This window comes from Pongo pygmaeus, chromosome 1 (assembly GCF_028885625.2).
Source record: "Pongo pygmaeus isolate AG05252 chromosome 1, NHGRI_mPonPyg2-v2.0_pri, whole genome shotgun sequence".
In the NCBI taxonomy this organism is placed as follows: domain Eukaryota; kingdom Metazoa; phylum Chordata; class Mammalia; order Primates; family Hominidae; genus Pongo; species Pongo pygmaeus.
In genome coordinates this window covers 79,791,604-79,809,798 of record NC_072373.2, presented here as the reverse complement: position 1 = coordinate 79,809,798, position 18,195 = coordinate 79,791,604, and the positions used below count along the sequence as shown (strand labels likewise).

The 18,195-nt window shown below is 37.6% G+C and overlaps 1 long non-coding RNA gene across 1 annotated transcript; it reads right to left on the bottom strand.

The window, feature by feature from the left end:
- Positions 1–1,002: 1,002 nt before the first annotated feature.
- On the bottom strand, positions 1,003–17,239 carry LOC129011944 (uncharacterized). The gene is made up of 4 exons (XR_008493476.1): positions 17,170–17,239; positions 11,439–11,544; positions 3,134–4,110; positions 1,003–1,579 (listed from the first exon to the last, which is right to left on the bottom strand). It is a non-coding gene; the product is annotated as an uncharacterized LOC129011944 (long non-coding RNA).
- Positions 17,240–18,195: the final 956 nt, after the last annotated feature.

The following is an 18,195-nucleotide window of genomic DNA, read 5'->3' as shown; positions in this document are numbered from 1 at the left end:
TATATATTCATTTTGGTAGCCTTGTCTTTCCATCTGAAGAAAAATAACTGAGAATTGACTAACCAACCAGCACTTATTGAGCATCTACTCTGTACCCAGCCATGTGCTAACTTAGAAAGACCTTAAGGGATAAAACTAAATCTTATTTGTCCTTGTAATCACTCTCTCCCCTCCAACAGGCCAAGTTTAATCTACTCATTAAAACATGTATTGACCCTGTGCTATGAACCAGGCACAGTGTTTAGGCACTGGTATGGGAAGATAAATATGTCTGGTATCTGCTTTCAAGGAACCTATAATAAAGGAGGAGAAACAGTCAATGAAGCAAAATGATTACAATATAGCATGGCAGGTTCTGCATCAAATATTTCTTAAGGATGTGATAGAAGCACTTAGAATGGCCAGCTCAAGTATCACTCCTGTTTAGAAGCTTTTTCTAGGTCTTAAAAAGGTTTAACAGAGACTCAATTTATGTTCGTTTAACAAAAGAATGATTATGAAAATTTAACCACAATAAAAGGCCAAAAGTAATAAAATGGCCAGTGAATAGTAGAGGCAGTGAGTGTAGGACTTTGCAGGAAGATCATTTGGGATGGGTGGTTTATGGGGAGTAACACTGAATTCCCCAAACCTAATCTAAATGATGGCCCCAAGTCTATTGAGAGTAAATTCTTGGTCTGATTGCCCTATACAGAATTATAGGTCAGCTTCTGATGAAGAATGTTCTAATACATTCTTTAGAGTTAAAACCTTGATAACTGCCTGGATTGATTTTTGAGTATGTGATACGTCGATCCTCTGAACAGAAATTATATTAATATTCTATGCAGCTATGAAGCTTCCCTTGCTACCCTTTGTGGGAATTTGGGAAAGAAATCCTGAATGAGTGTGGAAAAAAGTCTGTAAAATGACCTACTTATGCTTATTAAAAGGTAGTGAAATCTCTCTAACCAAAAGATGAGTTCTTCACAGTTAAGAAAGAAACAGTTGGATTCTATTCTGTGTCATCTATCATAATCTGCTAGCTGTGGTCCAGCAGTTGAATATTTATTACCAGCAATGATGGGAGAGGTAAGAAGAGCCTAGTTTGATTTTCCAGATCTAAGGCTGTGTTTTGAACTGCCACTTCGACAAATGCTTTGACTTAAAAGCACTGAGCCAGCTTGATTTGGAACTGTCACCACCAAGAGAGAAAATGTCTGGAATACTGCAGTGTCATTTCTGGGCAGTCTGTCTTTTATGACTTGTCATGCACTACTAAAGGGAGACAAGTGAATACTGTGTACATGAAATCATTAGTGCTGTCATAGCAGGCAGAAGAAAGACCACCAGGCAGAACACAAGACCACCCAACACAAAAAACATGAGCTCCCATCAGCAACATGGTTGAGACTATATGCCCTTGACATTTGCCTTTCAGAATGTTGAGCCACAAAGCATGCTGTTGGATAATTATTGCTTTGTGATGATATTCAGCAACTCTCACAATGTGGACCACCAGTTCTGGTTTGGGTTTCTTCTTTTTATTAGGACCATCTGAGAATGTCTGTGGTAGAGACTTTGGTGAATTTCATACGTCCTGTGGCCAAAGGAATGGAAGAGCAACTTAGTTTGTTAATATGGAAGAATTCAGCAACAAAAAACCCATGACACATGTCTGGAAGAGGCTTCATTGAGGGATTTTTTTATTTTTCAAACAAAGCATTCTAAACTGTTTTACTGTTGCTTATTAAAGTGCACTCTCTATGCAAATAGCCTTATACTAATTAGCCTTATACTAATTTCAGAGCTGTAGTGATATATTTTTAATCCAACAAATGCTTCTTGTTGGTATTTCTATTTCACAGAGACTGGGCTATCTCCTCATTGAAAAACAAGCCAAAACAAAATAAAGCATTTTTTTCCTAAAATAAGCTAATATGATTTTAAACAATCATAAGGTGTTTTATTTTTAAAATATTTTTGTAAAGCAAAAATTAGTTCAATCTCTTTCCTTTATTTCCCTTTGCCTCAGACTTTTTTTTCCTTGCCATTATTTCATTTTATTCGACTTCTACTTCTTATATTGAATGTGTTGGTCAAATTTTTAAACTTGAATTTACCAATACTGCTTCTCGTCTGACTCATTTATTTCCTGACGACAAATTTTTTGTTCAAGTTGTTTTTTTTTTTTTTTTTTTGCTTTGCCATTGTTGTTGATACTTGCTTCTCTTGTACTCTTGTTCTTTCAGTAAACATTTTATTGAAGTTATTTACAGATTTTCTCAGGCATGTAAAATCTATTAACCAACTACATATCTGTTTCACCTTTACGATTTCAATGCCTTTTAAATTCAACTTTTTTTTGAGGAGTATCTATTCTCTCTGAAAATTTTGAATTCCAAAGAGAATGGATAATTAATCCTTAAATAAGCAACTCATTATCTTAGTTTTCTTAAAGAAACTTTAGATTGCAGATCTTTAAATTGACTTAGCATGTTATGTTGTCATTGCTTGTAAAATCTACCTTTAGTGGAAACAAACAAGAATTACTTTAAAAACATATATAGAGAGGTTAGATTTTATACCTAGTGCACAAATCTCTTGATTCAAAACATTTGACAAAAATACCATATGTTGAAATTGAGTTATCTTCTGCTGAAGCCAGTTCTCCAGCAGTGTCGGTAGTTGAACTGGGGTTCTTTACTATTCCAGTCTGTTGCTCTAGTAAGCAACATGGGTGTGTACAGGTGAGATTTTCATCCAGTTAACATTCATTCAGAGGGCTATATCTTCTAAAGCTTTCTAACTCAACAAAAGCAGAGTATGTAAGAATCCTACACAGTGTGCAACTACAAATATTTGATGAATAAATGGCAGGAGCTAAATATAACTAGAAAAAGCTGTAGAACAAAAAAAGAGACAAAATCGTAAAAGGGCTAGATCTGGAAAAAAACATTCATGAAGATCATGGATTTTAAAGTTTAGACCCCTGAATCATCTTTACTTATGCATAATCTGTTTTGGAACCCATTGTATATGCCACTATTTCCAGTAACTGATCCAAAATTGAGTTCCATCCTGGAATGTTGTGGTTTCCAAATACTAAATTGTTTACCAGATATAGAACAATACAGATTTTTCATCAACTTACCCAGGCCTCTTCTGACCACCATTTCCTTAGTATCCTGAAAAGAAATTCTGAGTTTCTTCTACTGGTATATAGGCTCTCAGGCTTATGTGAATTTGTCTTCTTTCTCACTCAGGAAATTTCTCTGCTTTCCCATGCTCTGCATCATTTTTTCATCCCTAGGGGCTGATCTGTCCATTTCCTGTGGGGTAGATGTTTGGCCCAAACGTGTGTAATTATGAAGTTTCCTTTGGGATCTGGGGTGGTGGGATGGGGATAGTTCTTCGTGCCTGGTGCACACAGTTTGTGTCTCGGGAGAAGAATCATAGAAAACAATTAACTGAGCATTGGTCAAAAATACTGGCACGTGCACATGTCTTTTAGCTCCCCAAAGATTTGCCTTCTGCTTTGCTAACCTCAGGATACTGGCCAGCCAGATGGAAAGACTGCCAAGCACATCCAGCTCATGTAGCCAGAAGGCCACTCCATTTGAGTATCTGGAAATCATTTTTTCGCTCACTTGGGAGCTTCTGGGGCCTCTTTATTTCCTCTTTATATCAAGGCCCACCCCAATGATTTCAAGGGCACATTGCAGCCTAGTCTCCACAAGCGAACAAGCCGTGAGAGCTGGACATCTGCAGCTCCTCTCCTGCTCTCTGTATTGCAGTACATTCTTTTCCCAGCAACATAGGTTTATGGCCTCCCAAGACCCTTCTCATGAAAGGCACTAGAACGCAGTGTCAAGTTAAGATGAGTGATTAGGGAAATCTGTAGCTACTGAGAATGAGGTTCCCGGTTGAGTATCAGAAGCGACCACAGAAGGTGAAGGTTTGCCTCTTTTCCATCTGTTGTCAGGAATAATGAAGAGAAGCAGAAGGCATTGGTTTGCTTCTCAAATTCCCAGCTCTGCTTTTCACTGTTGCCAATAATGATGCACTGGGTAGGAGACAAAGCTTCCTTCTCATATCTCTTTCCTTGCTTTGGTGGTGGACTGGCCACATCTAGAAAGGAAAGAGAAGTGAAATTCCCAGAATGCAGATCAGTGGCCAAGGTCCTACCAAGGTCAGTCCTTGAGCAGAGGAGCTCCTTTACCTGCAGCCCCTCACCAGAATGTCTGCAAGGCAATGACACCGATGTGAAAATAATCCCCATCTTTCACTCTGCACTTCTTCTTATCTCAGATTAAAATGCCCCCCCTTTTAAAAAAAATCAAGCAAATACAATAAAGATGAAAAAAGTGACTGACAGAAAGAAATTTAGAGGAAATAAATTTATACATGACTGTTCCTCCTCCCCATCCCTTCCATTCCTTAAACTGGAAACGATACTTCAGTAATGGTCTTTCTAATACATAAATGTAACCATATCTCTTTCTTGCTTTAAAATCTGCAACTGTTATTCAGAGTCAAGTTAATGGTCTTTAGTATAATACTTCCCCATAACCACCCCAAACTCAAGCCATGCTGAATTATTGCAGTTCCTTAAATCATCAGGTCCTTTAGAGTTTCCACACCTGGACACAAGCCACTCCCCATACTTGAGATGCCTTTATTTCCCTGGTCTTTCAAAACCGCTGATTTAAAATGCCGTTCAGATGTCCCTCTCATTTGCAAATCTTCTCCAACTCTACCAAGAATAGCACTTGCTGTCTTTGCACCATGGAATTGTGTGTGTATCTCTTTTATAACATTATATTATACTGGTTTTGTTGCTGTTGTTCACTTGCATGTCTGTCCTTGTGGACTGATTTCTTTGGGGACAGGGATTTTGTGTTATTGTCGCATTAACCCCAAGGTTTCTGAATGACTGCAGTGTAGTAGATTCATTACACTGTTGCAGAATGAATGGGCAAAACTGGAAAATGTAACTAAAGTTTATATATATTTCCCCATTTTCTAAATTCCCACACCTTAAGAAAGATGCTTTTTCCTCCTTTTTCACATTTTGTTGAAGTAGTACGGTCTTTCATCTCTTCCCCTTATTCCCATCTTTATTTCTTGATTTTATCTTTTTTTGGAAAAGAAGGCATTTGGCACAGCGTCCTTCTCTCTACTGTCACCATCATGGCTGCATTCTCCTATCAGAGAGCCAGAGACCTCAGCTCTTGTCAAGCAGCCCTCTCATGGCTGCAGCGCTCACTGGGGTCTGTGTTCCCTCTCATTCATTGCCGTTGGGGCCCACGAGTAAAGACCACTTCCCACTATGAGCAATCCCTTGGTTATTCTCCCTCCCTCCAAATGTGTAAATAGTCCCTTCATTAAATGCTCTTTACCCTTTGAGTGAGCCATCTCTTTCCTGCCTCAACCCTGACTGATACTGTGGTCAACAAATAATAATTGACTTACTACTTATTAATTAATCTCTTAATTTATAAACAAGAATGGGGATTTCTTCCACTTAGTTACATCATATCTACAATGATATCTGTAGGAGTCAGGAGCCAAAGTCTTGAAAATGTTTGGGGACCCCAGAGAAATATTCTCCATTGAATTTGAAATTTGTATTTTCAGTCTTTCCTGTTATATATCTCTGTCCCACTCACGCAACAAACTTTTATTAATCACTGCTTTCTCTTCATTCTTATCTTTGATTTTTTTATCTTTCCCCTTTTCTATGTGAGAATATTCTTAGATGATAAGTCAGAGAACTTCAACTACTGGCTATCTAATTGGGCAAGTCTCTACACCTTGGTTTCCTTATCTATGAAATAGGGAGGATAATACCTCTCCTACAGAACCCACAGAGCAGCTGAGTAAATCAAATAAAACAATTGTATGTACAATCCATAATCACATTTACTACTTTTGTTGTTTTTGCTATTTTCATGTTTTTAATTATTGATGTATTTCCTCCATAGTGCTTCTTTTTTTTTTAATAAAAGTTTTTTCTTTCTGCTGTTTTAGGTTTTCTTTCCTTTCCGTGATACTCCTTTCATGCTCCTCTTCCACAAGTGCCACCCTCTTCACTAGTCTTTTGAAAATACCCTGGAAGATCCATTAGTCTATACCTCAGCTCCGTTGGGACTGTCCTATTCCTTTTTCTCTCTAGCCTTAGTGGCTTTCTTTTTTCTTTTTTTTTAGTGCTGCATTATTCTACTTCTTTATAATTATTTATTTAATGAACACTAGGAAATTTTCTCTGAACATCTATTATTTTATACACATACATGCAAACATATATGGTCAAAAAAGAGAACAATCATAACATAGTAACTAAAATAAAAAATAATGCTATTTAAAGAGTGGTCCAATATTTCTTTGAGCTACTTGGAACAAAATTTTCTCACGATTCAACATATGAAGGCTAGCTTAGGACTTCAAAAGCATTATTCACATAAAAGATTATGGTACTCCTACTAGTAATTCGATACCCAAATATTAAAATATAAACTTAGTGTAAACAATTGCAGAGGTGTTTTTATTTTTCCCAAGATAAAAAGTTATTTTAAAAATTAATATGTCAAAACATTTTTTAAGAATATGTATAATTTCTTCTGGCATGCATATGTATTTGCTGGTGCCCAAAGCATATTTTTAGTTTGTTTACTGCTAAGATGGTACTGAATGATCACTTAGAATTTTTATATTTTGAAATTCTTTACCATTTTCATTGAAAATATAATCCTAGATTATAAATATGACATAATCATTTTATTTTATTTTATTTTTTATTTATTATTATTATACTTTAGGTTTTAGGGTTCATGTGCGCAATGTGCAGGTTAGTTACATATGTATACATGTGCCATGCTGGTGCACTGCACCCACTAACTCGTCATCTAGCATTAGGTATATCTCCCAGTGCTATCCCTCCCGCCTCCCCCCACCCCACAACAGTCCCCAGAGTGTGATGTTCCCCTTCCTGTGTCCATGTGTTCTCATTGTTCAATTCCCACCTATAAGTGAGAATATGCGGTGTTTGGTTTTTTGTTCTTGCGACAGTTTACTGAGAATGATGATTTCCAATTTCATCCATGTCCCTACAAAGGACATGAACTCATCATTTTTTATGGCTGCATAGTATTCCATGGTGTATATGTGCCACATTTTCTTAATCCAGTCTATCGTTGTTGGACATTTGGGTTGGTTCCAAGTCTTTGTTATTGTGAATACTGCTGCAATAAACATACGTGTGCATGTGTCCTTATAGCAGCATGATTTATAGTCCTTTGGGTATATACCCAGTAATGGGATGGCTGGGTCAAATGGAATTTCTAGTTCTAGATCCCTGAGGAATCGCCACACTGACTTCCACAATGGTTGAACTAGTTTACAGTCCCACCAACAGTGTAAAAGTGTTCCTATTTCTCCACATCCTCTCCAGCACCTGTTGTTTCCCGACTTTTTAATGATTGTCATTCTAACTGGTGTGAGATGGTATCTCATTGTGGTTTTGATTTGCATTTCTCTGATGGCCAGTGATGGTGAGCATTTTTTCATGTGTTTTTTGGCTGCATAATGTCTTCTTTTGAGAAGTGTCTGTTCATGTCCTTTGCCCACTTTTTGATGGGGTTGTTTGTTTTTTTCTTGTAAATTTGTTGGAGTTCATTGTAGATTCTGGATATTAGCCCTTTGTCAGATGAGTAGGTTGCGAAAATTTTCTCCCATTTTGTAGGTTGCCTGTTCACTCTGATGATACTTTCTTTTGCTGTGCAGAAGCTCTTGAGTTTAATTAGATCCCATTTGTCAATTTTGGCTTTTGTTGCCATTGCTTTTGGTGTTTTAGACATGAAGTCCTTGCCCATGCCTATGTCCTGAATGGTATTGCCTAGGTTTTCTTCTAGGGTTTTTATGGTTTTAGGTCTAACGTTTAAGTCTTTAATCCATCTTGGATTGATTTTTGTATAAGGTGTAAGGAAGGAATCCAGTTTCAGCTTTCTACCTATGGCTAGCCAGTTTTCCCAGCACCATTTATTAAATAGGGAATCCTTTCCCCAGTTCCTGTTTTTCTCAGGTTTATCAAAGATCAGATAGTTGTAGATATGCAGCATTATTTCTGAGGGCTCTGTTCTGTTCCATTGATCTATATCTCTGTTTTGGTACCAGTACCATGCTGTTTTGGTTACTGTAGCCTTGTAGTATAGTTTGAAGTCAGGTAGTGCGATGCCTCCAGCTTTGTTCTTTTGGCTTAGGATTGACTTGGCGATGCAGGCTCTTTTTTGGTTCCATATGAACTTTAAAGTAGTTTTTTCCAATTCTGTGAAGAAAGTCATTGGTAGCTTGATGGGGATGGCATTGAATCTGTAAATTACCTTGGGCAGTATGGCCATTTTCACGATATTGATTCTTCCTACCCGTGAGCATGGACTGTTCTTCCATTTGTTTGTATCCTCTATCTCCTTGAGCAGTGGTTTGTAGTTCTCCTTGAAGAGGTCCTTCACGTCCCTTGTAAGTTGTATTCCTAGGTATTTTATTCTCTTTGAAGCAATTGTGAATGGGAGTTCACTCATGATTTGGCTCTCTGTTTGTCTGTTATTGGTGTATAAGAATGCTTGTGATTTTTGTACATTGATTTTGTATCCTGAGACTTTGTTGAAGTTGCTTATCAGCTTAAGGAGTATTTGGGCTGAGACAATGGGATTTTCTAGATATACAATCATGTCATCTGCAAACAGGGACAATTTGACTTCCTCTTTTCCTAATTGAATACACATTATTTCCTTCTCCTGCCTAATTGCCCTGGCCAGAACTTCCAAGACTATGTTGAATAGGAGTGGTGAGAGAGGGCATACCTGTCTTGTGCCAGTTTTCAAAGGGAATGCTTCTAGTTTTTGCCCATTCAGTATGATATTGGCTGTGGGTTTGTCAGAGATAGCTCTTATTATTTTGAGATACGTCCCATCAATACCTAATTAATTGAGAGTTTTTAGCATGAAGAGTTGTTGAATTTTGTCAAAGGCCTTTTCTGCATCTATTGAGATAATCATGTGGTTTTTGTCTTTGGTTCTGTTTATATGACTCAATAAAATACTGGCAAACCGAATCCAGCAGCATATCAAAAAGCTTATCCACCATGACCAAGTGGACTTCATCCCTGGGATGCAAGGCTGGTTCAGTATACACCTTAGTGGCTTTCTTAAAAGCATGTTTAAAAAAAAAAATTCCCCTTGTGGTAAAAGGATAAAAATTTTAGAGAAATGTAAACTTGTACCTAGACTGAGATAGATGTATAATTCTCCTTTGTTGAAATGGTTTGGCTTTGTGTTCCCATCCAAATCTCATCTTGAATTATAATCCCATAATCCCCATGTGTCAAGGACAAGACCTGGTGGGAGGCGATTGGATCACGCGAGCAGTTTCCTCATGCTGTTCTTGTGATAGTGAGTGAGTTCTCACAAGATCTGATAGTTCTATAAGTGTTTAACATTTCCTCCTACATACACTTTTTCTCTCTCCTGCCACCTTGTAAAGAAGGTATCTGCTTCTCTTTCCGCCATGATTAAGTTTCCTGAGGCCTCCCAACCAGGCGGAACTGTGAATCAATTAAACCTCCTCTGTTGATAAATTATCCAGACTTGGGTAGTATCTTTATAGCAGTGTGAGAACAGACTAATACATTTTTTGTGTGATTTTTGAGAATAAGTTTCATAGTGAATACCAGAAAGGTTTCTAGGGTTCAATTGATCACAGCCTAAATAGTCTCTTCATATGCTGCTGTTGTAATTAGTGGTCCAATAACACCACCAAGGTATTGTCCCATTCCTCTTTCTATGTATTCTCATTTCTTTTTCTTAATTGTATTTGCTTAGTGTTTATTGAGCAGCTATTTTGTGCCAGACTTTTGCTCAGTGCTGCATTTTTAAGAAAGGCATTGTATTCACTCCCGGCAAGTGTACAATCCAGTGGGGATAAAAATGAGCATGCTGGTAATTACAAGACATGTTAGGAGAAAACACGAATGAGTTTTGGGTTGTTTTGTTCCCTGATATATCCACAACATCAAGAGCAGTTTCTTGGACATAGCAGGTCCTTAATAAATATTGTTGAATTTATGAATGGATCTCGAGATTCAAAATGTCGAATAGGAGTTCATCAGTTAAAAAGAGTGGGATGAGGCATTGGAACAGGCAGAAGGGATGGCTCAGAGGCAAAGAAAGCATGATAGTTATGGGAAAGTGCAGGTTTCTGTTTAGCACGAGCTTTGTGTGGGAATGAGATTTGATGAGAATTGAGCTTAATAAATCAACATACCCCTTAATAATGACTACCACCTACTGTGTGTCTCCCACATATCAAATACTTTATATACATTATCTTAAACCTTAAAGCTGTGAAAAAAAGTATTATTCAGCCTCCTTTACTCATTCATCTCAATTTCACCTAGGAAGTGATTGCAGTGTTCAAGAATAGCCATATACTTGATCCTGGCCATACATTTCTTTGATGACTGATAAGATGATCAAACCCTGAAAGTTGAGTTCAACTGCCTCCAGGAAGAAGAATACAGATTTTAGAAATGTTCTTTCAGCTGATATCACACTCTTATTATGTGGGAATAAATTTAAGAAGACCCTAGGTAGTAAATAATCTGGAGCCCTCAACTGTGGTGCAATGAGTTTTATTAAACAGTTGGATGCCAAATTTTAGTACAATGTGGAATAAGTAAACCAGAGGAAGTAGAACTGGAGCATAACTCTACTCAGAACAAAGAACTCTGAGAAAACACTATGTTGTCTGGCTAACCCATCAAAAGGTGTGAGTTTTGGAGTGGACTAGAGCAGAACCGCAGAGATTATGACTATTTTAAATTCTAAGAACTTTCCAAATTAATGATTGGAAATTTATACAGAAGGCTATTGCTCAGTGGTCCTGAGAATCCTAGGCGTTTTGTGCTAGAGAAGATCTTATAGATATTTTACTGTAACTTCCTTGTTTTGTAGAGGTGGAAACTGAGGTCCAAGAAGTTCAAGGTCTCACAGCTGGCACTGAAGTCAGTGCTGTCTCCACTGCACCACATTGTCTCTGAAGAAGTTTTCAGTGCTGCTCTTCTATGAGATGGTCTCTTTAATTAAATCATAGTATACACAGAATTTGCATCACTCTTGCTTAATATCTACTTTCCAGTCACTTTGTTGTTTATTTTTTAAAAGTTACTGTAAGCTCCTTAAGGATGTGGAAAAACTCCATGAAGGAAGAAGTGAATTCAGCACTAAAATAACAACTTTTTTCAATCATGACTTTATTGCCATTTCTGTTATTTTTATTAAAGAATCCAAAATCAAAATGATTCGTCCATATATGTGCTTTATTTATTTTGCAGCATGTGGCAAGTATTCATAAAATACTAGTTTAAGAAACCAAATGTGAGATAAATTGAGTTGCTGGCTTACCTTCAGGTCACATAGGAATCACAATGAGGATCCAGTTCTTAAGAATCTTAGTTGACACCAAAGATCATCATTACCCAGGGTCTCTCCTTGGAGGGGACTTGGTGCGCTGAAAAGGGAGATCATGAAGGCCTCAAAGAATACTTGGAGAATCCCCCAAGAAGCGTTGCAATAGTAATTTTCTTATAAAGTGTGAGCCTTTATAAGACAACTTCATGAAACGACTGTTATGGTGCTTTATTCAGGGCTGTTTGCCATCATCATTGACAGTGAAGCTGTAATAGGAAAACAAACAAACCAAAAACACCTGGGCTGATGAAAACAAATATGGAAGCATCTGGTACAGTAGCTACCAGAGAGAAGATACTTATTACATCTTTATTGATGGAAAGAAGGAAGGAAAAAGGGGTAGGAGAGAAAGAAAAGACGGGAAGGACTTTTAAAAACAGATAATAGACACTAGAGGCTGAGAAGGGTGGGTGGGTGAAGCAGGGATGAAGAGAGGTAGGTTAACAGGTACAAACATACAGTCAGATAAAAGGTACAACTTCTATTGTTCAACAGCAGAGTAGAGTGACTATAGTTACAACAATGTATTATGTATTTCAAAATAGCTAGAAGAGAGTAGCTTGAATTGTTCCCAACACATAGAAATAATAAATAATCAAAGTGATAAATACCTCAACTATCCCAACGTGATCATTATACAACCTATGCATGTAACAAAATATCACATCCACCTCCCTTAAAATATAAAATATTATGTATCAGTAAAAAGTAAAAATACAAAATTTAAAGCAGCTTTTAACATGCAAAATAACCAGCTAGCGTCATAATGACAGGATTAAATTCACAGATAACAATATTAACCTTAAATGTAAATGGGCTAAATGCCTCAATTAAAAGACACAGACTGGCAAATTGGATAAGGTGTCAAGACCCATCAGTGTGCTGTATTCAGGAGACCCATCTCACATGCAAAGACACATTTAGGCTCAAAATAAAGGGATGGAGGAACATTTACCAAGAAAATGGAAAGCAAAAAAAGCAGGGGTTGTAATCCTAATCTCTGACAAAACAGACTTTAAACCAACAAAGATTAAAGGAGACAAAGAAGGGCATTACATAATGGTAAAGGGATCAATGCAACAAGAAGAGCTAACTATCCTAAATATATATGCACCCAATACAGGAGCACCCAGATTCATAAAGCAAGTTCTTAGAGATGTACAAAGGAACTTAGACTCTGACACAATAATAGTGGGAGACTTTAACACCCCACTGTCCATGTTAGATAGATCAATGAGACAGAAAATTAACAAGGATATTCAGGACTTGAACCCAGCTCTGGACCAAGTGGACCTAATAGACATCTACAGAACTCTCCACCCAAAATCAACAGAATATACATTCTTCTCAGCACCACATCACACATATTCTAAAATTGACCACAGAATTGGAAGTAAAACACTCTTCAGTAATTGCAAAAGAACAGAAATCATAACAAACAGTCTCTGAGACCACAGTGCAATCAAATTAGAACTCAGGATTAAGAAACTCACTCAAAACCGCACAACTACATGGAAACTGGACAACCTGCTCCTGAATGACTACTGGGTAAATAATGAAATTAAGGCAGAAATAAATAAATTCTTTGAAACCAATGAGAACAAGGACACAACATATCAGAATCTCTGGGACACAGTTAAAGCAGTGTTTAGAGGGAAATTTATAGCACTAAATGCCCACATCAGAAAGCTGGAAAGATCTAAAATCCACACCCTAACATCACAGTTAAAAGAACTAGAGAAGCAAGAGCAAACAAATTCAAAAGCTAGAAGAAGTCAAGAAATAACTAAGATCAGAGCAGAACTGAAGGAGACAGAGACATGAAAATCCCTTCAAGAAATCAATGAATCCAGGAGCTGGTTTTTTGAAAAGATTAATGAAATAGATAGACTGCTATCCAGACTAATAAAGAAGAAAAGAGAGAAAAATCAAATGGACACAATAAAAAATGATAAAGGGGATATCATCACTGATCCTACAGAAATACAAACTACCATCAGAGAATACTATAAACACCTCTACGCGAATCAACTAGAAAATCTGGAAGAAATGGATACATTCCTGGAAACATACACCCTCCCAAGACTAAACCAGGAAGAAGTCGAATACCTGAATAGACCAATAACAAGTTCTGAAATTGAGGCAGTAATTAATAGCTTACCAACCAAGAAAAGCCTAGGAACAGACAGATTCACAGCCGAATTCTACTAGAGGTACAAAGAGGAGCTCGTACCATACCTTCTGAAACTATTCCAAACAATAGAAAAAGAGGGACTCCTCCCTAACTCATTTTATGAGGCCAGCACCATCCTGCTACCACAACCTGGCAGAGACACAACAAAAAAAGAAAATTTCAGGCCAATATCCCTGATGAATATCGATGCAAACATCTTCAATAAAATACTGACAAACTGAATTCAGCTGCACATCAAAAAGCTTATCCACCACGATCAAGTCAGCTTCATACCTGGGATGCAAGACCAGTTCAACATATGCAAATTAATAAATGTAATCATCACATAAACAGAACCAGTGACAAAAACCACATGATTATCTCAATAGATGCAGAAAAGGCCTTCAATAAAATTCAACGCCCCTTCATGCTAAACTCTCTCAATAAACTAGGTATTGATGGAACATATCTCAAAATAATAAGAGATATTTATGACAAACACACAGCCAATATCATACTGAATGGGCAAAAGCTGGAAGCATTCCTTTTGAAAATGGCCCAAGACAAGGATGCCCTCTCTCATGACTCCTATTCAATATAGTATTGGAAATTCTGGCCAGGGCAATCAGGCAAGGGAAAGAAATAAAGGGTATTCAAATAGGAAGAGAGGAAGTCAAATTGTTTCTGTTTGCAGATGACATGATTGTATATTTGGAAAACCCCATCGTCTCAGCCTAAACTCTCCTTAAGCTGATAAGCAACTTTAGCAAAGTCTCAGGATACAAAATCAATTTGCAAAAATCACATGTATCCTAATACACCAATAATAGAGAGCCAGATCATGAGTGTACTCCCATTCACAACTGCTACAAAGAGAATAAAGTACCTAGGTGAAAAGTGAAGGAACTTTTCAAGGAGAATTACAAACCACTGCTCAAGGAAATAAGAGAGGACACAAACAAGTGGAAAAACATTCCATGCTCATGGATAAGAAGAATCAATATCATGAAAATGGCCATACCTTCCAAAGTAATTTATAGATTCAATGCTATTCCCATCAAGCTACCATTGAGTTTCTTCACAGAATTAGAAAAAAACGACTTTAAATTTCATATGGAACCAAAAAATGGCCTTTATAACCAAGACAATCCTTAGCAAGAAGAACAAAACTGGAGGCATCATGCTACCTGACTTCAAACTATACTACAAGCTACCGTAACTAAAACAGCATGGTACTGGTACCAAGACAGATATATAGACCAATGGAACAGAATAGAGGCCTCAGAAATAATGTCAAATATCTACAACTGTCTGATCTTTGACAAATCTGAGAAAAACAAGCAATGGGGAAAGGATTCTCTATTTAATAAATGGTGTTGGGAAAACTGTCTAGGCATATGCAGAATACTGAAACTGGATGCCTTCCTTACACCTTATACAAAAATTAACTCAAGATGGATTAATGACTTAAATGTAAGACCTAAAGCCATAAAAACTCTAGAAGAAAACTTAGACAACACCATTCAGGACATAGGCATGGGCCAAGACTTCATGACTAAAACACCAAAATTAATGGCAACAAAGGCCAAAATTGACAAATTGGATCTCATTAAACTAAAGAGCTTCTGCACAGCAAAAGAAACTGTCATCAGATTGAACAGGCAACCTACAGAATGGGAGAAAATTTTTGCAATCTATCCATCTGACAAAGGGCTAATATCCAGAATCTACAAGGAACTTCAACAAATTTACGAGATAAAAAGAAACAACCCCGTCAAAAATTGGGCAATAGATATGAACAGACACTTCCCAAAAGAATACATTTATGCAGCTAACAAACTATGAAAAAAGCTGATCATCACTGGTCATTAGAAAAATGCAAATCCAAACCTCAATGAGATACCATCTCATGCCAGTTAGAATGGCAATCATTAAAAAGTCAGGAAACAACAGATGCTGGAGAAGATATGGAGAAATAGGAACACTTTTACACTGTTGGTGGGAGTGTAAATTCTTTCAACCATTGTGGAAGACAGTGTGGTGATTCCTCAAAGATCTACAACCAGAAATACCATTTGACCCAGCAACCCCATTACTGGGTATATACCCGAAGGATTATAAATCATTCCACTACAAGGACACATGCACACATATGTTTATTGCCACACTGTTCACAATAGCAAAGACTTGGAACCAACCCAAATGCCCATCAATGATAGACTGGATAAAGAAAATGTGGCACATACACACCATGGAATACTATGCAGCCATAAAAAAGATGAGAGTATGTCCTTTGAAGGGACATGGATGAAGCTGGAAACCATCATTCTCAGCAAACTAACACAGGAACAGGAAACCAAACACCGCATGTTCTCACTCATAAGTGGGAGTTGAACAATGAGAACACATGGACACAGGGAGAAGAACATCACACACCAGGGCCTGTCAGGAGGTGGGGGGCTGGGGGAGGGATAGCATTAGGAGAAATACCTAATGTAGATGATGGGTTGTGGGTGCAGCAAACCACCATGTCATGTGCATACCTATGTAACAAACCTGCACATTCTGCACACGTATCCCAGAACTTAAAGTATAAAACACACACACACACACACACACACACACACACACAGAAAAAAATGGACCTAAATTCAAATTGCTTAGTGTTCCAAATATAATGTAAATGGAATATTTGGACCTCTGCAATTCATTCTATTTGTAGAATTTGTGACTTACACTTGGAGTAACATTTTGAATTTAATTTCGAGGAGTATTTGAAAAACTTATTTATACTGGGCTTTCTTCTCATACATTTGTGTAATTGAAGTAACTTGGCCTTTTGGCCAAAATGTGTAAGATCTATTTTACTTGTAGTTGCACAGATCCAAATGTCAGCTCTACCATTAAAAAAGTACATGGAGCTAGGAAAAGAGAATCTTCTTAAAAGAGACCTCCCAGTTTCCAAATCACATTTCTTCTGAAAATTACTGAGCTTCATTATAATATGCTCTATATAAAGGTACTCTGTACTTGTAACTCATAACACAATCTCTGAGGAATTACTGTTTTGTTAAGAAATTTTGTTAAATTACCAAGATGTTTTAATTTTTAATACTTATATGCTGGACACAATAATAAATGATAGGAATATCTTTCTGTGTTATATGGGGAAGAGCTAGAGATAAAGCAGGATATTTTCTCAGGGTCAGTTTCTAGAGCACCTCTAATTCAAAATCCACAGCACCACCAGTTTCTTCCTCAGGAGGCACTTTTCTTTTCTTTTTTTTTTTGAGACGGAATCTCGCTCCGTTGCCCAGGCTGCATAAAAATGTAGACTTCTTTGGCCAAGTCCATTCAAGGCTCACCAAGGACTACCCTTTCTACCTTTGTGGACTTCTCTCTATGAAAAACCCCTTGTGTAAGCCCAGGATTTGGATACCACCCTCCTATCCTGAAAATAACGATAGCAGTTGACATTTATTGAGGACTAACCATTGTGCCAAGCAGTGTTCTAAGTACTTCTCACATGTTAATTGTCAGGACAGCCTGTGACATAGGTGTTGCCATTACTTTCATTTTACTGATAGGGAGCTTAGGCAGAGAGGTTAGAATTTGCTTACGTTGTACAGAATGGTAACTTGTACAGAATGGTAACTTAAAGGGCCAGGATTAAAACCCAGGCAGTCTGTCTCCAGAGCCCTCACTCTTAATTTCTTTATAAACATCCTGCCCCTTTCAGCCTTGCCCTAAGTCTCCCAAGTAAATGAAGTCTCATGTGGGCACCTTCTTTCCCAGTTAATGAAAATATTCATGTCCTCTCTTTAAAAGACCACATGTGTTGTAGTTACTAGCAATGAGTGAGTCTTTGGCCATCCTCAAAGAGAGCCACAGTGTCTGCTTGATAAAAGCCACAATTTTCCTGACCTGCTCTGGGGCTGGCCCCCTCAAAGAAAATGCAGGCAGACACTTGGCAACTGGGCTCTCCCAGACTCTCAAGCACGGAGCTGTGTTAGTGTTGGCAGTGGGGGACGGTTTGCTTCCTCCCCGTTTCATGAACTGTCACATCAGCCTCTTTGATCCTCCCAGGGTCTCAAGTGTGCCAAGATCATTACTCCACGTTATTGCTCTGTTTCAGATAATTGCCAGAGAAAACGCTAAGGTCGGTAATGACCAAGGTAAGGAAATATTGCTCCCTGCACGGTATACCATTTATATATTGCATACTCAGAAAGGCTCCAGAGTGGAGGCATTGCTTATTTTTATTGTCCCAAAGCCATGAGGAGGGAAAAAGGGGAATGAACAGAAATTGATACATCTGGAACAAGAGCCAGGCATCATTTACTCACATTTTTACCTGACCTGAAATTGCTTATTTAGAAAAAAGAAACATTATAAAGTCTCAGGAAAATGTCATGAATCAGAGTCAGCATGATTTCACACTGGGGCTTCATAAACTGTGTGTGTGTGTGTATTTTTTTTTTTTTTAAAAGCAAAGAAACTGTCCAGGAAAATCAAATG